Below are 11,906 nucleotides of genomic sequence, written 5' to 3' on the forward strand. Positions count from 1 at the left end.
TTCACTCAAATGTACTTATTTGAGCACAGTGTGCGTGTATCAGTGGGAGAATTTCTTGATAAACAGAATTGTTGAATCAAAGGGCATGTACGTTCAAAACAGAAATATATCGTCAAGTTACATTCCTTAGAGATTGCACTGATTTACATATGCAATTGGCTGCAAGTAACAGTGACTTAGGCATTAACGTCATTTCATTGTCTCCTTTAACCAGAAGCCTGGAGGAAGGCAGGTGCCGTAGCTCGGTGACATCATCAAGAAGCCTGCTCCTGGACAGAAAGCCCAGAGATAAACCCACGCACATATGGTCACCTTATCTCTGATAAAGGAGACAGGAATGTACAGTGGAGAAAGGACAGCCTCTTCAATAAGTGGTGCTGGGAAAACTGGACAGCTACATGTAAAGGAATGAAATTAGAACACTCCCTAACACCATACACAAAAATAAACTCAAAATGGATTAAAGACCTAAATGTAAGGCCAGACACTATCAGACTCTTAGAGGAAAACATAGGCAGAACACTCTATGACATAAATCACAGCAAGATCCTTTTTGACCCAGCTCCTAGAGAAATGGAAATAAAAACAAAAATAAACAAATGGGACCTAATGAAACTTCAAAGCTTTTGCACAGCAAAGGAAACCAAAAACAAGACGGAAAGACAGCCCTCAGAATGGGAGAAAATATTTGCAAATGAAGTGACTGACAAAGGATTAATCTCCAAAATTTATAAGCAGCTCATGCAGCTCAACGTCAAAAAAACAAACAACCCAATCCAAAAATGGGCAGAAGACCTAAATAGACATTTCTCCCAAGAAGATATACAGATTGCCAACAAACACATGAAAGGATGCTCAACATCATTAATCATTAGAGAAATGCAAATCAAAACTACAATGAGATATCTTCTCACACCAGTCAGAATGGCCATCATCAAAAAATTCTCAAACAATAAATGTTGGAGAGGGTGTGAAGAAAAGGGAACCCTCATACACTGTTGGTGGGAATGTAAATTGATACAGCCACTATGCAGAACAGTATGGAGGTTCCTTAAAAAACTACAAATAGAACTACCATCTGACCCAGCAATCCCACTACTGAGCATATATCCTGAGAAAACCATAATTCAAAGAGAGTCATGTACCACAATGTTCATTGCAGCTCTATTTACAATAGCCAGGACATGGAAGCAACCTAAGTGTCCATCAACAGGTGAATGGATAAAGAAGATGTGACACATATCTACAATGGAATATTACTCAGCCATAAACAGAAACGAAATTGAGTTATTTATAGTGAGGTGGATGGGCCTAAAGTCTGTCATACAGAGTGAAGTAAGTCTGAAAGAGAAAAACAAATACTGTATGCTAACACATATATATGGAATCTAAAAAAAAAAAGGTCATGAAGAACCTAGGGTCAGGACAGGAATAAAGACGCAGACCTACTAGAGAATGGACTTGAGGACACAGGGAGGGGGAAGGGTAAGCTGGGACAAAGTGAGAGAGTGGCATGGACATATATACACTACCAAACGTAAAATAACTAGCTAGTGGGAAGCAGCCACATGGCACAGGGAGATCAGCTCGGTGCTTTGTGACCACCTAGAGGGGTGGGAGGGCGGGAGACACAAGAGGGAGGAGATATGGGGATATATGTACATGTATAGCTGATTCACTTTGTTATAAAGCAGAAGCTAACACACGACTGTAAAGCAATTACACTCCAATAAAGATGTTAGGAAAGAAAAAAAGAATTCTGCTCCTTCTGACCTTCTGTTCTTCCATTGTGTCCTTGTGCTTATTGCTTCACGGTTGCAAGATGGATGCTACTCCTTCAGGCATCATGTCGTCACATGAGTGCCCAGTAGGAAGGGCAGGGCAGAAGCAAAATGTTTTCTCCTCTTGAAATTCTGTTTCAAGTTGGGGAAGAGAAGTCACATTTTCCCTTGTTTCTCATTGACCAGAAATGGGATGTAGGTTCATCCTTAGACCAATCACTGGCCAAATGGAATGTGGTTGCCATGACTGATTTAGACTGATCATAAGTCTCCCCTCTCGGGCTGTGGTAGATCAAGGTAGATGAAGGGAAGCTCTGTCCTTTCCTGAAAGAATTGGGCTTCTGTGAGCTTGGAAGAAGGAGAGGAGAAATGGATCTTGGGTACGCAGTGAACAGTGCTTGCTACAGTCAACTATGGTGTATTATCAAACTTCCGATGCACTTGACTTTATTCTTAAATAGTAAAACTTAAAAATGCTTTCTGTGGGAATTCCCTGTTGGTCCAGTGGTTAGGACTCCGTGCTTTCACTGCCGAGGCCGTGGGTTCAATCCATGGTCAGGGAACTAAGATCCCACAAACTGCGTTGCACGGCCAAAACCAAAACAAAGCAAAATCATTTTTGTTTGAACCTTGACAACCTTAACAATTAAAAAAAGAGGTAATTCTAACCCTTTGGATTTGAGTATTGCTTTTTCTTTTTCAAAGCACTTCCATGATATCTTTTGACTGACAGTAACCCACAGGAAGAAATAGAGCGGGTCTTATTTCCCTGTTCCGAATGAGAGCCTGAGATGCAGAGTGGTCAAGGAATAGGCCCAGCAAGTGGCATCATTAGAGGTCACAGTTCTCAGTCGCCGTGGCCCTTGTGGTTTTGCACTGAGGTCAGCCACGAGCTGCAGGCTCACATAGTGTGCCGGGGTCTGAGGGTGGCCTCACAGAGCTCTGTGCTTTGCAGAGCCACTGGTGGTGCCCTGTTGAAGGAGAAGAAAGGCAGACAAAGGTTAGATCTCTGTTCTAATTTTAGGCAATCCCAAGCACCTTCTCTTGTGTGAAATATGCCTTTCAACCTGCAGTGAGGAAGGTCTATACAAGCTTACAGACTGGACGAAAAAAGCAACAGGATAATTCAGTCAAATAATGGGTCTATTTTTTCCCCTAAATTAAATATTTGTGTGTGTGGGGGGGGTGGTAGACTGGATGGTTCTTCTATATGTATGTGACTTCTCAGGGGTGAGCTCCCTGAGGGCAAAGACCATATCTTATTCACCTCACTGTTGCCAGCCCTTGGAAGAGCTCCTGATGCATAGTAAGGGCTCCATAAATGCCTATCAGATGCATGAATGGTTTGAGTTATTTCTGGTAATGACGGATGTCCTCCCTGTTCATCTGTCAGAACACCATGTTTCTTTCTACATAGCACCAATCAATCAATCAGTTAATTACTAATTTGTTAATACTTTTGTCTCCATCATGAGAATGTAAGTTCCATGAGAGTCAAGACTGGGTCTGCCCAGTCCTAGCCCAGGGCCTGATACGTAGTAAGGGTTCTAGAGGCTGTTAAATGAAGCTTTGAGCAAATGCGTTTAGCAGTGTCTGGCACATAGTTGGCCCTCAATAAACATCCCTGGAATAAACTCTGACTACATATAACAGTGACTTCACGATCACACACCTCCAACAACTGAGCTGAAGACTGACGCTTAACAAAGCAGAGGAGGGCCAGGGAGCCAGGCTGCCCAGCAGTGCCGCAGACGGATGGACAGCCCACCATGAGGTCCACTGGCTTCCATGGGATCCCAGCCAGAGGAGAGCCTCAGGGAGCGAGAGAACAAATTCTTTATAAGGAAAGGGAAAGAGGGGCTGGATTTTGAAGGGCCTTGACAGAGAGTGGGAGCCATTAAAAGCATGAGACGGGGTTCACATGGTCAAGTCACCAGAGAAATATAAGAAGAATTTCAGGGGGAAAAGCTAAAATCAAAGAGACAAATTATGAAAGGTTATTTCTGCACCCATTGTTCATTCATCCAACCAGGGAAGCATACACTGAGAGCATACTCTGTGCTGAGCCGTATGCTAGATCCTAGAGATGAAAAAATGAGTCAGATTTAGTCCTGGACCTCAGCCATGGTTCCAGGAGCGTGAGTGAGGAAACAGAAAAAGGAAAGACCCAAGAGACATATTGAATAAAAGAACATCAGCCCTGTTAACTGCATTTTCTTCTGGGAGGAAACTAAGCAGTCATAGTTCCATAGACTTTCCCACCTCGAGCTTAGCAATGGTGCCCCCGGCAGAGGCAATGAAGCTGAGGAACAAGAAGGGGGGACTAAGATGTGTGCTGTGAGCGTGGTTGTTTAGAACATCTGGTTGCAGATGTCCAGTAGTTAATTGGGGCTGAAGTCCAGGTGGAGATGTGGTTCCAGGCATCATCTTCAAAGACAGGAAAGATGACGTCTCATCAAATCAGGGTTTGGGGGGCCAGCAGCCTCAGGCCTGGGAAACTGTGCAATCTGCAAGGTTTTGAGTAGATGACTGTGCAGTGGAGGGTGTGAAAGAAGAGGGTGGCGATGGGAATTGGCTGGTGTGAAGGACAGAAGGGGCTCTGAGGAAGTTACATGGAATAGAGGGCACTTTGAGCTTAGCTGTCTACAGACGGCTGGGGAAAGAGCCCTGCGAGGAACAGAGCGAGAACAGTGACTTCCCTTCCCTTTAATGATTTAATTGACCAAACTATCGTGTTCATTGTAGAAGATTAGAAAATGCAAAGAAGCAAAGCCGTGAAAAAAGTCATCCCTAATTGCACCATGTGGAGATAACTTGTTAATATATTTGTGCTGGTTTGCCCAGTCTTGGTATCGGTACCTTAGTTCCCGGGTTGGAATCCAGCCTGGAAACTCTGAAGAAGGAGATGACAGCCAAGAGACTGACTCCAATAGGCTCAGCCTCTGGGCTGCGTGCTCTTTCTCTACTCTAATCTCTCTTCCCCACTGGAGTGGAAGGACTCGGGCCATGATCCTGTGTAGAGCTGGACCCTACCCAGGTACCCGGGGCTGAACAGGCATTTGGGAAGATGCTGTGGAGAAGTAGCAAGAAGCCTTCTATCCCACAGAAGGCTAAGATCTAACGCATCCTGAGGCTTCCCAAGTCACCAGCCCAATTTTGTCCCTAAAGATGTTTTACGGCACTACTCGCATACTCACCTGTAGACACGCCTCTAGCAGCTGGAAGCTAGCTCTACAGGCTACCCTCACTTCTCCTGCAGTTAGAATCCTAACTGTGCTGGGTACACAGCACCTTCTCAGTGACCCTTGGGGAATTCAGTCTTCCAGGACAAATCTGGGAAGAACTCAAAATCACCCTGGAAACATGACTGTGACATCAGTGGTGTGCCAGAGATCCTGTATGGATGGTGTCTGAGGGCTGGCTCTGGGGCTACACGGTCTGAGCTTGAATCCTTGTGATTTATAAGCCTATGACTTTAGGTAAGTTACTTTCTCTCTCTGCCTCTATTTCCTTGTTCATCGTGAGAGTACCACCTCATAGGGTTGTTGTCAGGGTAATTCGCGTTGTTATAAGTAAAGCACTTGGTAGCCACTCTACAAATGTTAATTATTAATTAGAGCAGGGGCATTCAGTGTACACTGCATGGTGGGGTTAGCCTGGAAAGCTCCCTGAAGAAGGCGCCTGGCTTGTATGGGCTGAGCAGTTGGGGAGGGGAAGTTCAAATATGTCTGCTCAGTGGAGTCGAACGCAATGACCAGAAATCCGTCCATCCTTCTTTTATGCAATCATCGGGCCTGAGTCCTGGCTTGTCTCATCATGGCCTGTAATGAGGCCAAGGAGTGGGGAGATCTGTTTGCTCAGGGCTGAGGCCAGGCTGCCAGGCGCATTTTTCCTGCAGCACGTTGCATAAGAGGGGTTGCTGCATGGCACCCTGCATGGCTGAGCCCTGGGGCACCAGGAGCTCTGGAGGACCCTCCTGGGCCAGGCCTGCTCCCAAAGAGTGTGGCTGCCCAGCACCCAGCACCCAGTACCCAGCTCCTGCCTGAGCATATCTCAGATGGGAGACATCGCTCTGTGCCTGGGAAGATGTCACTTTAAGAAACAGGGTTATTCTGATTACGTAAGTAATGAACATTCTTGCAGACAACATCCAGAGAAGATGCTTTAAATTTCTTCTAATTCACTATCCTGAGATCACTAATGTTTTATATTTTTATGCATAATTCTTTCTTCTTTGTGTCTCTGTAGATAGGTACATATATACTTTTTTCTATCATAAATAGAATCATACAGTAATACCATTTTGCAATGGAATATTTTCATTTGTCTTGCCGGCGCAGTGACCCATAAATATTTATTAAACTGACAGGATAGACTGCATCCCAACTCACAGACCTTTCACCTCCTCATCCCACACGTTTAGATCAACGTTCCTGGCATCTCACTGCCTTTGAAGTGGACATTGGAGCATCCTTTCTGGAGGCCACTTGAGCAATGTATACCAAAGGTCTTAAAATACGCACTCCTTTCAACTGGCGATTTCACCTCTAACTGGCGATTTACTCTAAAGTAATCCAAGACCCCCAGGAGCTGCCGGCCTGCCTTTCCCCTCCATTTCCCCTGGATTCTCTTTATGCCCCCTCTACTCACACCACTCTCCATTCACCTCCTGGTCTCCTTAGCATCCTTACCATGGGGAAGAAGGCATTTCCGGTTCCATTACCTAAACTCCTCTCCCCCCAAGACACAGATAAAATACTACCTTCTCTAGCAAGCCTGCCCTGACCCCCGGCTGGACATCTTTTCTACTGTGCATTAGAGTCAGTTACATGCATGATTTATCTGAACCTCCAAACCACAATCTATTTGAGGGCTGGCAGGCAGAATCCACAGCTATTTTATCTTCATCTGGCAGAGTGTGGTACCAAGAGCAGGTTCAGAAAGTTGGATGGAAGGGTGCGCTTTGGGGAAGGAGGTGCTTTTAAAGTGTCGCAGTCACTCCCTACAGCGCTGTGAGACCAGTCTTCTGCCTACAGCTATTATCATCAGGGACGAGCTGCAGGACCACACACCCTTTGTAGTAGCAGCACTATTTTCAACCCCAGTTTTTAGAATCTCAGTCAAAAATTTATTTGAGCCAATGGAGGCCACGAGAGGTGAAAGGCATTGGCCCAAGGTACACAAACAGTCTAGAACCTGTCTGATCTGATTCCAAGGTTGACGCTCACTTCCTGAGCCAAATCACTTCATATTTATATTGTGATACAAATGTGATTATTTCTAACAGAAAAGCATTCATTCCTTTACAATAAGATCTAGCATGCAAGACTTTAAATATATGCAGAGGGTTCCCCTAGGGAGTTCCAGGCAGGGTTTAATGAACTAAAATTTGATTTAAAAGTGCCAGCTTCCTGAATGGGGTTTTATGAGATGAGGAGCCGCTGTCGTGACACTTACCAAAGACTGGGAGGACAGACAGACCCTGGCATTCTCTTTTTCTCATCCTCAAAGCAGCACCCTTTCATTGATAAAAATTGAATTTGTATTGGTAGCACGGTTAATTACTGATAGTAAATTGGCCCAAGGGAAGGTTATGGAGACATTTAACCCCTGCTGTGTCGGGAGGGTGGAGGAAGCCCCTACGTGTGTCGGCTGCAGTCAACCCTTCAACGTGGGTAACCGCTCCAGTGTTGGGAATGAGAAGGTTGAGGCTCAGAGAAGTTAATTAACTTGCGCAAAGTCGCCCAGCAGAGCTGCAATTCTAGTTCTGGTCAGTCTGCCTCAGGAGTCAGGGCTCCCTCCCCCATCTGGGTGGTTCTCACCCCCGGTGCACACCAGGGGCTCTTGGTGCCCAAGTCCCCACCCCAGCCGAATAAAATCAGAATCACTAGGCTTGGTGCCAGGCATCTGTATGTTTTAAAAGCTCCTCAGGTACTTAGATGAGCAGCCAGGGTAGGGAAGGTGGGACCTGTGCTGAGCTGCCTCTCAGCTGTCACCCGGTGGCTTCTTAACTCACAGGGAGGGACCTGACCCAAGTGACAGAGCTCCCACTCCATTCACCTTAGAATCACTTGGGAACCTTTATGACGGATGCCGCCCTGGCACCACTATAGATCAATTAAGGCAGAGATGCTGGGGTGGGAAACACGCACCGGCACATATAATTTTAAAGCTCCCCAGGTGGTAAAAGTGCAACCCGTGTTGAGAATTCGACTCCAAAGGCTTGAACCAAATGGCCTGGAGAGGCAGCTGACCAGCCTCAACCTGACCAGGGCAGAGATAAGGTGACAAGGGGGCCTGTCCTTTGCTGGCTTCCCAGCTAGCTGTGGGGAGGGAGGAAGAAGGAGAAAAAAGAATCAACATCCAACAATCCAGTATGCAAAGACGTCGTTAAATGCTCAAAAAGAATTCTTACTCTCAAATCAATTAAATGCTGCCCAGCAAATTCTTTGACAAATTTACTTGACATAATCTTTCTTCACAGAAAAAGCCAAGTGTAATTTAGTCTTTGTCTAGAAGAGTGATTAAAAAATAAATTTTCATGAATGGGGTCCAGATGAATGAGGTTGACTTTGGGAACAAAGGGGACTCGGCAGAAAGACAGAAATGGAATCTGGGCATCTATTATATGCTGACTTTGTATGCAAAGTGGAAAAGAACTGCTGAATAGGATTACTATGCTGAAGGGGAAAACAAAAGAAGTTTAACAATCAGTGCATGAAAGAACAAGGTGAAGCCAGGGCCAGGAGCCTTGTGAGGAAGGTAGGCTGGGGGCTGGGAAACAGGGGCCAGTCCAGGGTGGAGTTGAGCCCCCCTCTTCTAGGTGACGCCCAGGCTCCGTCATCCGTGCTGGATATGACCTTGGCAGGGCCCATGTGCTTCTCCCCGCTCCACTCTGGGCCCTCCCTCCTTCTGAAGGGCCTGGGCAGAACACTGACATAAACTCCCTTTACGAGAGTGTGGGAATTACTGCGGAAATGGAATTTAAAGCAAACTCTCCTCCCAGCCCAGCAAACCTCTCCGTGGAGGTAGCAGACAAAGAAAACAGTTTTATTATTGAATTAACATTAAACCAGAATGTGAGGCCACCTGCTCAGAGAGCGCAAAGACAGAAAGAAATCACCTTTTCTCTAGACAGGCAGCTACCAGCCATCAGGCAAGAGAACTTGATAGCAACATTGGTCATGCGTAGTTCATCCTAGATTCACCTGATTACTGGTGTGGCCATCTGTGTTGGCTTACTGCCTTTATCCAAAAGCAAAATAAACTCATATCTTTATGACAAGAGCTAGTTTTGCTACTGGAAGCCGAAGTTAGAGTCCTACCCTCCCACAGAAACTAGGAGGTGAGGCGCTGTCTTCCTGGATGATTGCAGTTCAAAGAAATGGTTCCCGGGTCCTTGAGAAAGACATGCGTGGGTCATAAAGCTGGCAAGAGGCTTACTTGACTTTTGAAAAGATTTACATACATTTCAAAGAGGCCAAGAAAGCACTTCCAGTTACAGGTTTTCTAAGGTAAATGCTCTAAGAAAAGGGAGTGAGGTGGGGTGGGCAAGTCTCTTCTGTTATTTTCAGCAGGGAGAGGTAAGCTTCTTATTTTGAATTTTTCTCTGCCCTTCCAGAGCTCTGCTTTGGCCTTCATGTAGTTCCTGCTGCAGAGGGCTGTGATTATTTGACCTCCGGGCAGCATCGGCTCACAACCTGAGGCAATCTGAGGGGTAGTGTAGACGTAGATGGATTTGGTCTTGCGAGCTGGGTGGGGAGCAAGGGTGAACATTGCCTCCAGCTCTTGGGAGTTTCAGATTTGGCTAGGATGCTAGCTGTAATAGGTGTCACCCACACCCCGGATCCCCTGACCCCTCCGCCTTCCTGGACTCATCCTGTGTGTCTGCTCCCCGCTCTGGACCTTCTGCTTTCTCTCAGCTCCCTGCCCAGCAGGAAGGCAGGTTGGGGACCCCGGCCAGGCATGGATCCTGGGCGGTGGTGGCTCTATCGCTCCCTCCTCCCAGCACGGCTCCTAGCTTCTGCTCCGCTCCAATTAGACTCTAACCCACTAGAAGCTGCAGCCAATTCTGTGGAAAGTTCAGATCTTTAGGGATTTCATAAATTAGCCTTTCCTGCTAAGTGCTCTCCAGAAAAAAAAGAATTGAGGAGTGAGGGGCGAGTTGCAAAGCACAGCACAGTAGCTGCTGAGTCTTCCCAAGCTCTGAGTGTTCGTGTTGCAAACAATCCGGCAGAACCATCCCAGGAAGGGGGCTATGGGGCTGAGGGGGTGGATGCAGGGAGAGCTGACCAGCTGAGGGGCCACTGGGTGGCTCTGGGCAGGTTGGGGGTACAGATGGGGAGGGATGGTTCTGAGGTGCATGTGGTAGGACAGTGCTTGTCCTGTGTTGGCAAATTCTGAGCAGGACCTTTAGGGTGTGTTTGTCAGCGTGTGGCCTTTTATGTTTACGTTAGAAAATTCGGAGCAGGATCCTAAATTTCTGCACCCCTGTGTGTCTCTGAGCAAGTTTTGCTGCGTATCTGTGTCTGTCGCATGTGTGGACACGTTCTTGTTTGTAGTGCAGAGGGGAGAGATTTCCAGGGATCCCACTTTTCGAGCCGTGGCTGGGGTAAGTCTGGCAGTTTCTTGGTCCTAGGCAGTGTCAGCAGAGAGGGAGGGTCACTGAGGCTGGGATGATGTGTTGACAGGGCCCAGTCCTCGTGGAACTGGGGAGCAGCCTCCACCTGCCTCCCCACATGCTCTGGGCTGTACCTGGTCCACTATTCTTCACTCTCCTGGTCCAACACTTGGCTGCTGGTGGCTGTGAGCCCTGGCTCCAAACATGTAAACTCTCTCATGCCCCCAAGCTTTTGCACTTGCAGGTCCGTCTGCCGGGACACCCTCCCCTTCTTTCTTCATCTAGATAAATCCTGCTCATCGTTCAGTGATGTCTCCTCCTGCAGGAGGCCTTACCCGCCCCTCTGGGATGAGGAGGGAGTACCTCTCCTGTGCTCTCGTCTCACCCTGGACGTGCCTCTATTAGAGCGCTCTCCACTCACTGCTAGAATCCCTCATTTCTTTGTCTCACCCACTAGATGGGGAGCTCCTTGAGGACAGAATGTGTCTTTCATCCCTGGCTTCCCACCACCCAGCACAGTTCTTAGAGGAAAGTGAGCCGGTGAAACGAATGAATCTTGGGTGACAGCACCTCATATTTGCATAGCACTCACCAGGCACTCTTCATACACTGTTCTCCGCTCATCCTCCCACAGGCCAGAGGGCAGGGAGAGCCAGATGTTGTTATTCCCATTCAACTGTGGAAGATCCTGAGGTTGGACTGGTTAACAACTCGCTCAGGTTTCTCCTGACTGCATAAATCCCTGCTTTCCAGCCCAGGAGCAGTTGCCACCTTGGTAGCAGTGCCTACAGAGCGAAGGTGGCTGTGACCTTGGGCAAGCAGGCTTGGGGGAGCTTTGCCCTAAAGCCCTAAGCCCCTAACTCTCTGGTTGCTAGAAGGTGTGTGTGCGAGGGAGGCGGGGATAATGTTGTGGAAGTGGATGGAGTGGGCAGCACAGGGATCTGGGCTCCTGGTCCCTTCGATTTGCTCCTGGCTTGGCTGCCATCCCCTCTCCACACTCAGGCCCAGGGATCCACTCTACTTTTCCCTGGGCAAGAGTCTAAGTCTGGCTTCTCCAGAGAAAAAGAACTAATGGGATATACATATAATAAGGAATTGGCTCAGGTAGTTATGGAGGCCAACCAACCCCAACTCTGTGGGGTGGGCTGGCCGTCTAGAGACTCAGAAGGGCAGATGTTCCAGTTTAAGTGCAAAGGCTGCCTGCTGGAAAAATCTCTCTTGCTTGGGGAGGCCCCGGGACGGGGAGGGGAGTTTGATCTTTTTGTGCTATTCAGGCCTTCAACTGATTAGACGAGGCCCACCCACATTATGGAGAGCAATCTGCTTTACTTAAAGTCCACTGATTTAAATGTTAGTCTCAGGAATTCCCTGACAGTCCAGGTTAGGACTCAGCGCTTTCACTGCCGTGGCCTGGGTTCAATCCCTGGTCGGGGAACTAGGCTCCTGCAAGCTGTGTGACACAGCAAAAAAAAAAAAAAAGTTAGTTTCATCAAAATAACACCCTC

The sequence above is a fragment of the Lagenorhynchus albirostris genome, chromosome 8 (genome assembly GCF_949774975.1).
Source record: "Lagenorhynchus albirostris chromosome 8, mLagAlb1.1, whole genome shotgun sequence".
Classification (NCBI taxonomy): Eukaryota; Metazoa; Chordata; class Mammalia; order Artiodactyla; family Delphinidae; genus Lagenorhynchus; species Lagenorhynchus albirostris.